The 11,257-nt window shown below is 49.2% G+C and overlaps 1 protein-coding gene and 1 long non-coding RNA gene across 2 annotated transcripts in view; one reads left to right on the forward strand and one right to left on the reverse strand.

The window, feature by feature from the left end:
* The window catches only part of Klhl29 (kelch like family member 29), a 303,183-nt gene extending 300,038 nt beyond the window's left edge, over window positions 1–3,145 (reverse strand). The window contains exon 1 of the mRNA XM_021179297.2: window positions 2,899–3,145. The gene's annotated coding sequence lies outside the window, so the exon portion shown is untranslated. The remainder of the gene's footprint in view (window positions 1–2,898) is intronic.
* Window positions 3,146–3,523: 378 nt separating this feature from the next.
* The window catches only part of LOC110307248, a 41,472-nt gene continuing 33,738 nt past the window's right edge, over window positions 3,524–11,257 (forward strand). The window contains exon 1 of the long non-coding RNA XR_003838426.1: window positions 3,524–4,338. This is a non-coding gene — a long non-coding RNA (uncharacterized LOC110307248). The remainder of the gene's footprint in view (window positions 4,339–11,257) is intronic.

Raw genomic sequence — 11,257 nt, forward strand, 5'->3', positions numbered from 1 at the left:
AAACTAGTTAAGGGAGAGAGGGGAATGCTTTCAATTAGGAAGGCACTGAAGCCAAATCAAATGATAAATGGAAGGGGGAAAGATGGCCCAACTGAAATGGATGCCAACGATTTATAAGGTTGATTAAGTAAACAAAACCAGAATGGATCACCATGGAAATGTATGAATATTGAAATAGGCAAGATTTGAATAGACTAATGATTTGCCTCACTTAGACTGACAGGTCTGGATAGTAACTGTGACACACTCCATCAACGCCAACATCTACACTTTAACATCTTTATTCCTAGAAAATAGGGGCTGGACTTAAGGATTCCTCTAGTTAGAGCTTACAAGTAAACTACATCTTCCAGTCTTAAAAAAAAATACAGACTCAATTCTCATCTACTTGAAAGAACACAAAACAAAAATGGCTTTATGCATTTGTGTTCTGGATGCGAGGAGCTACGGTGAGCAGAAGTCATTCTCTCGGGATCCTTGCTAGTCTTTGTTCTAATCAACCCCTCACAAAACAGTTCTGGTACGGCTTATCTCCCACACGGAGTATTTGGAGTGTGACCACCATTCATTAGAAACATAACTCAAGAGACCCAACATTAGGACCCTACCCCCACCACATACAGTAGAAACCAATAAGCCTTAATCTATTTGTTTCCATGGCTACCATAGGATATTTTATTTCACTAAAACTCTTAGGTATTTCGTTTGGATTGTTGCTTGCAAATGAAAGTTGGAGATCTACTCATTTCCACAGCTAGGGTAGAAATGGGAAGACTGGACCAAAGGCAATGTTTTTCTTAATTGTGGACTAGTAAGATCCCTGTGCAGAAAAGTTATTAAAATTGGCTAAATGCATCAGCCCATAAGCCAAGTTAAACATTATTAAATTCATATAAGGTTTAAGGGCACACATGCTAGTGATTTCCTAATTTGTAGCAATGTGATAAACCCAATGCACTCCAGAACAATATATGGGAATATAGACACTGTGACTCACTGCTCCAAACGTGTAGGAACAGGCAGACTATCAAATACATGCATGACAAGGAACTCTTAAATTATTATGTCCTTCCTCATACGCTTTCTTTAAGTGTCAGTATGAACAATCTATACAATTGTTAAATACTACCCCCCCCAGTGAAAAATAATTAGAAAGTTAGCTCTCCACCTCCCCCACACCCTTAATTTAAATTTAAAAAGCCAGGAGTGAGGTAGGCTAATTAAATGTGCTATCACTCATCCTGAACGGAAAGAATTTCTCAAATCTGCCCTCCCCGGGCTGAGTTAGCAGTAAGACCACGGCAGGGGAGAAACTCTGTAGTGACTAGACAAATGGCTTTAAAGAGAATGAAATGAGGATAAATACAGCTGTAACCAGGACAGATCTGTCACTGCAAGAGGAGTCCAAATCCTAGCGTTGCTTAGCTGATGAGGGGCTGGAGCCTGCAGTGGTGGAGCATGAATGTCCCAGAACTGAGGAGTGGAAGTTTCTCGGCAGCAGCAGCCAGGCATCCTCCACGTCTAGTCCCTCCAGCGAAGAGGTCTCGCCTAATGCTACATAAATATCTGCGTTCACGATTTGCCCCAGGCGCGCCGCCTCGCAAACACCATAGGGAGAGAGGATACGCTTCGCAGAGCCGCGCATGTACCAGGACCGGATGCTTCTCACCCACCATCATCCCTGGGGACCCGTGGGAGATCGGTCAACTGACCGCTGCTGCCTTTCGGTTCCAGAGGCCAGCGATGAGAGAGAATGGGCTTCTCAGCAGGCGGACCCAGGCATCCAAGACTCGCGCTTTGCAGTCGCCGGCTCCTGGGAGAACAGCCGCAGGCAGGCAGGCAGTGCGTCTTCACCTTCCCCAAGCGACACACACCGAACCTGCCCCAGGAGCAGCCTCGGAACGAAACTGGGCTGCGGGTTCCGAGATCTGGGCTGGAGCGAGCACGCCTCTCTCCCCTAGGGCCTGGGGCCGACACTGCCCAGCGAGGGCACCAGCGCGCGACCACAGATAACCCTCCTGCCTCCAGGCCACGAAGACCAGGACGTGAGCCCGCGGTCAGCCCGCATGGCCCGTGGCAGTCTGGGCGCGCGGCCACACTCCCACCTACGTGTCTCCCGGTCTACTATCCCACACATAAACAACCCCTCTCCACTCGCCACCACCTCCCCGCCCTTCTTATCCCTGAAGCTGTCCTCCCACCTCCAACCCCGCTGGAAACCACAAGGTGTCAAGGGAATGAAGGGGAGGTCACAACGCGGTCTGTGTGGGTTCCATTCAGATGATATTCAAGCTCTTCCACCTCGAAAGTTACTTGGGATCCAGTGAAGAAACCCGGTCCCCAAATGCTGGGTCTGAGAACGCGAGTGGCAGAACCCGTCATTTAGCTTCCCTTGGCACACAGGCGCGCATCTCCCCAACCCGCAGGGCACACGGTCGCCCTGGGGACCAGCTTTCCAGTGCTTTCTGGGTCCCCCGGCACTGCTGGGGCCCTGGGCCGAGCAGGGGGAGGTGGCCAGGAGAGGGGCGCACACGGCTCGGCCCGGCCCAGCGCTACCCGACTCTGGTGTCGTATTTGCTTCTAGCACCTTCGACCACTGCGATAGTTCCCCTAGGCATTCCCTGCATAACACACCCGGGGGCAGGAAGTTTTTTTCCCCCTTTTTTTCCATCCCCGGAGCAGCGCAGGCGCAAGGGCTTCTGCAGGCTTGCGAGCCCAGACGCGGGAGGCTCCAGCTCCAGCCGCCGCCACTGCCAGAGCCGAGCCCAGCGTTCCAGGCTCTGGGCCCCACTCCCAAGTCCTGCCTGGCCCAGAAGCTACCAGGACCCTGGGAACCCTCACTCCCGCCCCTCTGCCCCGTTAGGCATCCCAAGAGCCCCAACCTCACCCGGCTCTTACCTGCGGCCGCGCCGCTCCGGCCCCGGCCCGACGCGCAGAGAGCCCAGGGTCGCGGATGGGTGCAGGAGGGTTGATGGATAGGGGACGGCGCCGGCGGGTAGCGGTAGCTGGGGCCGCTCGAGTCCTGGCCCAGAGAAACGGATCCAGGTCCACCTCCTCTCGTTCCTGCTCTCCGCCTTCTCCCCTTTTCCCTCCTCCTCCCCCGCCGCCGCCGCCTCCCGGCAGCCCAGGGAGGATGCCCGGGAGAGGGAAGTCAGTCTTTCTGCCTGTCAGCCTGCGCGGCTATGCGCGGTGCGGCGCGGCTCTCATCGAGGCGGCGGCAGCGGCGGCGGCTCCGGCAGCATCGCCCCCGCCCTCTCCCCGCAGCCGCGGCGGCCGCGGGGCTGGGGCTGGCTCCGGGCGCCGGGCTCCGGGCTCCGGGCTCGGGCTCCGGGAGGGGGCTGAGCTTAGGCTCGCCAATGACCGGGGCTGCGGACGTGCGCTGGGTAGCCGGAGCCGGGGTTAGAGCTGCTGCTAGATCGGCGGTGGCAGGGACAGCGGCGACGGCGGCGGCGGCGCGGGGATTGGCGCGGCCGCGGCGCGGGGACCATGCTCCCTTCTGGCTCGCTCCTCTCCGGGTACCGTCTGCTTTAGCTGCGAGGGAGGCGGGCTTCGGCGCGCAGCCAGGGACGGGCGGAGCCAATCACAGACGCCCGAGTAGGCGGGGGCGGAGGGTGGGGGAGGCGGGGCGCCCCCGGCCCGGCTCAGCGCTTGGCTCCCGGGGCCCCAGGGATCCCCTGCAGCCGCGCGCCGGGCCCCAGGCTCAATGCCAGCGGGTGTGTCCATGGTTGGTCCGCCGCCCCCGCCCCCTGCAAAGATTCCCGGCTCGCCGGGCTCCGTGGCCGCGCCGGTAGACTCACGACGCATGGCCGGGCTGCTGGGCCATGGCCTCCGGGTTCCGAGAGCCCGGGCTTCAAGGAAACGGACTGAAGGGAGCTTCCCTGCTGCTCTCAACACCTGAGGAAACTGGTGGAAAAGTTTGAGAAAGAAAAGTCCAATCGTCTTTCAGCTTCCGCCCTCCCTATGACACTCCAGCCTCGAAAAGGAGTAGGGAACGTCCACATCTCCGAAAGACCACCGCGAGCCACGCCAGTCCTGTGTCTTCTTGCATCTGCCCTGACTTCTGAGCATATGCGAACTTTCCTGTTTTCACAGACCTCCCTGGGTTGCTCAGATCACACAGGCCTGATTTGACACTCCAGCTGCAGCCAACCCTCCCAAGGTCCACACTGACCAAGTCTTCCTCTCTTCCTATTCATGCTGTCTACGCAGACCCTAACTGGAACACTAAGAGGAAACTTTGGCTGGAGACCTGTGGCTACTGGCGTGGGTGTGAGCTTTTTCATCTCCCCAGAACACTTCTTTTCTGTGCCTGTCTTCCTTGGGTTGCTAACTCTGCAGGTCAGTTTTCTTATTCTCAGACCCACAGAACCCCTCACCTGTTTTGAGATTCAGAGGGAAAGCCTGTGGCTCAGTTCCCCTCCATCTTTCAGGCAAGTCTGAAGGTTAAAGTCTGAAGTTTATAGCCGGTGGGTTCCTTCTTCATTTCTCTTCACCATACCTCCTCCACCCCATTCACAAAAATACTGAGGCCTATTTCAAACTGGGGGCGGGGGTGGGTGGGTAATAGGGGAGGGACATAGCTGGATTTTAAGGCTGATCTGGGCTGGCTGTCCTGGGAAGGCTTTACTAGGCTCCACTCATGTCTTTGCCAGGGGAGGAGGAAGAACTTTGTCAGAGAGGTCTTTTCTCTCAGGGGCCTCCTGTGATTGTCAGACCCACAGCTCTGCTGTTTTGGCTGTAAACTCAGTGCAGGGGTTGTGTATCCTTTAATATCTTGTAGAAAGCACAGTACAGTGTCATGACTGATAAATAATAAATAATAATAATCTGCTGAGGGTAGCAGGAGAACTGTCAGTGAAGAGGGAAGAAAACAGCAGGGAGATGGGCCATTGGTGTTAGAGTAACTGCATTCCTGGGGGGCGGGGGGAGAATCAGATGAAGTTTTAGTGTACAAAAGCCTGAAAGGTAGGCTAGGGACGCACACTGTTTGCATCCCAAAGGAATCTACCCCCATGACAGGACAGCCAGGGCAGCCAGGGCAGTGACATTAAGGCAGTGACAGAGGCTCCTCAGAGGGAGATGGGGTGGCAGTTTGGGGGAAAACAGCCCCCAGAGGTCCTCAAACTACACCTGAAGGTGAAATATAGGTGTGGTTTGAATACTAAGTTGGCAAGATGGTGAACGAGGTACCAGAAGAGAGTAGAGAGCAGGGAAGAGAGGCAGGGATGGATTGGGGTTTAAAATAGACACCTAAGCAATATCTCAGGCAATTCGATGCAAAGAGAAGAAAAACGAAGCTACAGGCATGCCAGCTCCATGGGAAGCCATCCTCTGTGAGGATCTGTGTGTGCTCACCAGCGGTGAACAAGGAGTCCACCAGCTAGCTACATTCTGAACAGTTTCCTGTACGATAGTTGTAGGCAATATGGCCAAGGTTTGAATAGGTTAAAACCTGGCAATTTGGCTATGTATAGCTTCTGACCAATTGTTTTGAATGGTCCTCAAGTGAATGAAGGGGCAGTGAACTCCAGGAATCCTTGCTTGGCTTCCTTTACGTGAGGATAGAAAAATTCTCTCAGTTGACTTGCTAAGCATTGCTGGAGAAGAGAAGCAGAATAGAATCCCAACCCAGAGGAAGGCTTTTTTTTTTTTTTTTTTTGTAATAGCAATAGGGTCAAAATGTCAGGGGGGAAGAGATGAGCTGAATGGATTAGAATCCCAGAGGGTATGTCCACATTTTTCTTACCCTACCCTCTTTTCATCTGAGCTTGTATACAAATAGGATTTTAAGAAGCCACATCTTTTGTGGAATTATGTCTAGCTACTATTTGCTGTGAGGCTTACTGTTCATACAAAGGTCTGCCCTTGGGCTGGTTAGATTTTTTAGTTGTTACTGTTGACTTGACACAAGCTAGAGTCACTTGTTAAGAGGGAACCTTGATTGAGAAAATACTTGCGTCTGGATGATCAGTAGGAAAGCCTATGTCTTGTCGCATGTGTTGGGGTCAGAGCCTTTAGAAAGTCCAGGAGAGGCTGTTGGTGAATGTGCAGCCTCAGTCACAGTGGCGAGCCAGGGTCATGGGATAACTACCAAGGACAGTGGCACATGTGGAACACACTGGCTTAAGCCTAGGAGAAAAGCTACATGTGCTGTGGGTGGCAGAGCTGGAGACGTGGGTCTACCCAAGTCATTTGGAGCTCAAAAGATTGTGTGTTCAGGATGAACTGAGTTATTTACAATGTTGCAGTTTGGTTTGGTTTTGCTTTGATTGTGACAATGCCCTAGTCTTCCTTCTTGTAGTAACAACGTATTTAAGGTTTTTTCTTTTAACTATTATTTTCTAGAAACCCACAATTGAGAGGTGGTGGGTTTCAAAAGAGACATTGGACTTTTATGGAGAGCTTGGACTTTTAAAATGTTGGAAATTTTTAAAAAATGGTCATACTGAGGTTTACATTGTGATATTAGCAGGAGATCTTGGAATAAATCAAAGGAAAAGGTTATTGGTTTAATGGTGGTGTGTTTGTGTTTCAGACTGACAAGAGATCAATTGTGCTGGTTTTTTTTTTTTTTTCAACTGACACAAGCTAGAGTCATTTGGGAAGAAGGAGACCCTCAACTGAGAAAATCCCTCTGTCAGATTGGCCTCCAGGCAAGTCTGTGGTGGATTTTCTTGATTAATGCTGGAGAACTCAGTCCATTGTGAGTAGCGCTATCCCTGGGCAGGTGGCCCTGGGTTCTGAGCAAGCCACTGGGAGAAGCCAGTAAGCTGCATTCCTGTAGGGTCTTTTCAGTGTCTGCCTCTATGCTCCTGCCTTGAGATCTTGCCCTGGTTTCCCTTCCTGGTGGAGGGTTGTTAGCTGTAAGATGAAATAAACCCTTTCCTCCGCAGGCTTCTTTTGCTTATGGTGTTTATCACTTCAATAGAAAGCAGAGGAGAACAGCCCTGGTCTGCTCATGCCTCCATTTCATCTGGATCGCTGTAGTTCATTCCAGCACTCCCAGTGCATCCAGGGGCTTGCTCTCGTGCGGTGTGAGAGACCTCTTACCTGCCATCATAAATGTCACTTCTGTGTAGATCTCTTTTGGGTCGTTCACTCCACTGTTCTGTGGTCCCTAAGACAAACTCCACATTTGCCATGGATCTCTCTACACGGTTTTGCACAGGAACCTCTCTGGTCATCGTTGAGGATTTCTTGGTTGGCTCTGTGGTGTGTGTTCCCATAGTGAGCCCTTCCTGTGCTGAGTCATAAGCTGGATTCTAGTGTCAGGATTAATACATACTCATCAAGTGGATGGGATAGGAAAGAATGGACCCATAATCCTCAGGAAAGTACATTGAAACCTTCTAAAACATTTCCTTTCCTACTTGGAGTGTATGCCATTCTTTGTGCAGCCAAGCAGGTCAGGGCTTTGTTCTGGAAATCCCCTACTCTTATCTATAGGAAGCCACTATCAGTATGATCAGGGAGACATATACACCTTCGGTGGCAGGATGGACCTTTCTTTTTATTTGTATGTAGAGCAACAACCTCAGCAGCATAAACATTTACTTGGTGGCTACTGCATGCCAAGACGACTGCTGTCTCTTACTAATGCTACCTTGTTGGTCATGGCAACCTATGGAATTGATATGATCAACTGGCTAAGTCCAGGGAGGGTAAGATGAGCTCCTGCAGTCACCCAGCAAGCAGGTAACAAAAGTGGAATTTTAGCCTGCTTACTTCCAAAGCTGTTACTCTGTTGTTGTTGTTGTTGTGGTGGTGGTGGTGGTGGTGGTGGTGGTGGTGGTGGTGGTGGTGGTGGTGATGGTGTTGTTGTTGGTTTGTTTTGTTTGTTTCCTTTCATTCCACTGAAAATACCAATGCAGTTTCTTTTGCCATTAGCTGGGCATCTTCCCCTTGCAGTGGACTCTGTGGATGCTGAGTTTTGCCTTTATTCAGTCAGTTCTGAACCCAGAACTAGAAACTGTTTTAGACTACGGAACACTCATGTAGACTAGGGGCAGTGTCTCTTTGATGAGTGAGCTCATGGGTTGCTTGGGAGGGTGGAAGCCTCATCAGAACCTTCAGGTGTGGCAGGAAATCTGTCTCGTGCATCACGGTGGGTGTAAACAGAGCAGCTGCCAGCCTCTGTGCGAGCTGGAGTGTGCGTTTCCATCACAAACTTGTTTTTCTAATATAGTGCTCCACTAAAATGAACCCTGCTTGGCATCAAAAGCATTAATAAATCCTACTTAACCAACTGTTCTTCCAGTGGCTAAATCAATCTATAAAGATTTGTTTAGCACCTACTGTGTGTCCAGCACTCCAACCAACACCACTGATCGAAAAGGAAGTAAGTCACGATTGCTAAATTGTTCTCTGGCTACCTTACTGTGCAATGCATCACCAAGGCTCATGCCAACCAGTTAAGCTGGACACCCTGAGTCATTCTCACCCTGCTTATTCACCCAAGGGATTAAGGCAACTAAGTAACATTTTCAACATGCTCATTCTGAGGGTTAGAATAACAACTTTGTTAGCAATAAATATAACTTAGTGTTAAGTTGTGGGAGAGAGTCTCCAAGGGGGTCATGGATAAGCAGGGTGAGAATGATTGCAATCAAACCACCTGATGCCACTCAGGGTCTCCAGCTTAACTGGATGGCATGTGCCTTGGTGATGCATTGCACAGTAAGGTAGCCTGAGAACAATTTAGCAATTGTGACTTACTTTCTTTTTGATCAGTGGTGTTGGTTGGAGTGCTGGACACACAGTAGGTGCTCTCCCCAAGAGCAAGGCTGGTCAGGATGACTTCTTGGAAGGGGAAGATTTAGCAGATCAGAGATGGTAGGAGCATTGGATTAAGGGTCTTATTCTAGAGACAGTTTCTGAAGCATAACTCATTGTTAAAAGTAATTTTGTGTATGGGGGTGTGTGAAAATGAAAGTATAACTCCTTGGTTGCCTAAGTCAGTGAAATATTAGATTCTAAGGCTCAGAATGGAACTGATGCTGTCTTTTTTTTGGATTCTCAATGGCAAGAATTCAGCACCTTTTTTAGTACCACTTGTTTGCAGGTGGCAGGAGTGCTAATTAAACAGAGCCACTAACAATTTTCCTGGGTGGCTCTGACTCCCAAATTGGCAGGAGACACAGTCTGTGTGCTTCTGAGAACACTCCTCATTGATGCCTTGCTACATCCACAGTGGGAGGAGGGACGTTGAGGGATGCAGCTCAGAACCCAGTTATTGGTTGATGAATTATTTATAATGATCAAACTTCAACTTTACTTTTCAATGTTTAAGAAGAGGCCAATGTTTATGAGAGAGTATAAAAATAAAACCTGAATGATTGGTAGGATGTGGAAAAGGAAATTTAATTGCATTTTACAGGATTCTTTTACTCACTGAAGCCTTCACAGTAAGGATAAAATTCAGGAGACTTTTTAGAGAGAGGATTGAGCCCCCAATGGCTTCTGACATTTCTGAGCTGTTTTTAAGAATAAAGAGGCAATGAGCTTGCCTGACCCCTGCTGTGTTCCCCAGTCCATTGATGCCACTGTTTGTCAACTCCCTCTGGGTTTTTGGCAGGGCTGAAGACTGGGATCCTGTCATGGCTGGTCATTTTGAAGCCTTGAATTAGACCAGAGGCAGGGCAGTGGCTTCCTATCTAGAACAGGGACCCAGATTGTTTCTTGTCTTATTTATTTATTTATCCATTTATTTATTTCCTTTTGACAATTTAATAACTCTGCATAATACAATTTGTTCATTTTTATCCTTCCTTCCCTGTTCCCTTCCCTTCCCTTTCCTGCTTAACTCTTTCTTCCCAAGTCTCTCTCTTTTTTTGCATGACATTTTTGTTTGTTTGTTTTGATTTTGGTGGCCCACTGGGTTTAATTAGGGTTGTCTACACAGTGGGAGGTTATTTACTGGAGCATGGTAACTAAGCAGTGGCTACAGCACAGAAGAAAATGACTCACGCACTCCCAGCAGCCATCAGTTGCCAATGGTGGCTCTGGGAAGCGCAGGGCAGATCGAGTCCATCCCCCATCTGCTCTGGAGTGCTGAGAGGCCCCAATCTTGTGCTGGTCTTATGCAGGTAACATTGGCTGTTGGGAGTTGGTGAAATGTTTATGTCCTGTTTAGAAGACAGAGTTCACACCACTCTTTCCCATCCCCCAGCTCCTGGAGTCTCTTCTGTTCTTTCTACTCAATAAGTAAAGCAGTGGCTCTCAGCCTTCCTAATGCTGCAACCCTTTAATATAGTTCCTCATGTCATGATGACCCCCTCACATAACATTATTATAACTGTAACTTCATAACTGTAAGTGTGCTACTGTCATGAATCCCCATGTTAATATCTGATATTCAACCCCATGTGAAAGGGTCATTGGAGTCCCAAGAGAGTTTTGACCCCTAAGGGATTGCAGCCTGCAGGTTGAAAACCACTGCTTTATTGCCATGTTCCCTGGCCTTCTTTAGGATTCAGGCAGTCTGACTATATGCCACGGTCCCTATGTGTTTTGTAAGAATAATAGGCAGAGGTAGGAGGACACAGTGTCCAGCTTTAGGCAACAAATCTCATTTCTATCAGTCACTTAGCAGTTGGGCCTAGGCCAAGACTTTGTCTAAGGAGTTACTTTTGTCTGTACCCCTAAAGCAGAGGTATCCTGTGGGATACATAAGCAACAGGCAGTCCTTCCTCTAGCAAAAAGATCCTTTATTTTCCCTACAAATGGAAAGGCTGAGAATGAAATGCCTAGCAGTCAATGGAATTTAGAGATACAACTGTTTTTGCAGTGCCAAGCATCTACCCAATGGCTTCAGCTTCTTGGAATCTTTTGGAATATGTAATTTCTCACTTCATCTTCATATTGATCTCTGTCAGAATTTCTCAAGCTGGACGGTGCATTTTCTGTACAGAGGGACCTGGGAGGAAGAAGTCCTGAGTCCATGGCCAGTGGAAAGATAAGCATCATCAATGTTGCACAGCTGCCTCACTGGGGGAGCAAGGGTGACAAGCAAGAGGAGAAATAACTTGTTTAGCCTCACAAAAAGACCATTGAGTGTCCACTGCATCCTACCAAGTGTCTTAAAATAGCCCCAAATCTGTGAAACAAGCCACCATCTGGTCTAAGAGTACCTTGCTATAGGAAAACATGAAATGAAAATTCTATTTTTTTTGATTTTTAATATTTTTATTACATATTTTCCTCAATTACATTTCCAATGCTATCCCAAAAGTCCCCCATAGCGCCCCCCACTTCCCTA

Source organism: Mus caroli, chromosome 12 (genome assembly GCF_900094665.2).
Source record: "Mus caroli chromosome 12, CAROLI_EIJ_v1.1, whole genome shotgun sequence".
In the NCBI taxonomy this organism is placed as follows: Eukaryota; Metazoa; Chordata; class Mammalia; order Rodentia; family Muridae; genus Mus; species Mus caroli.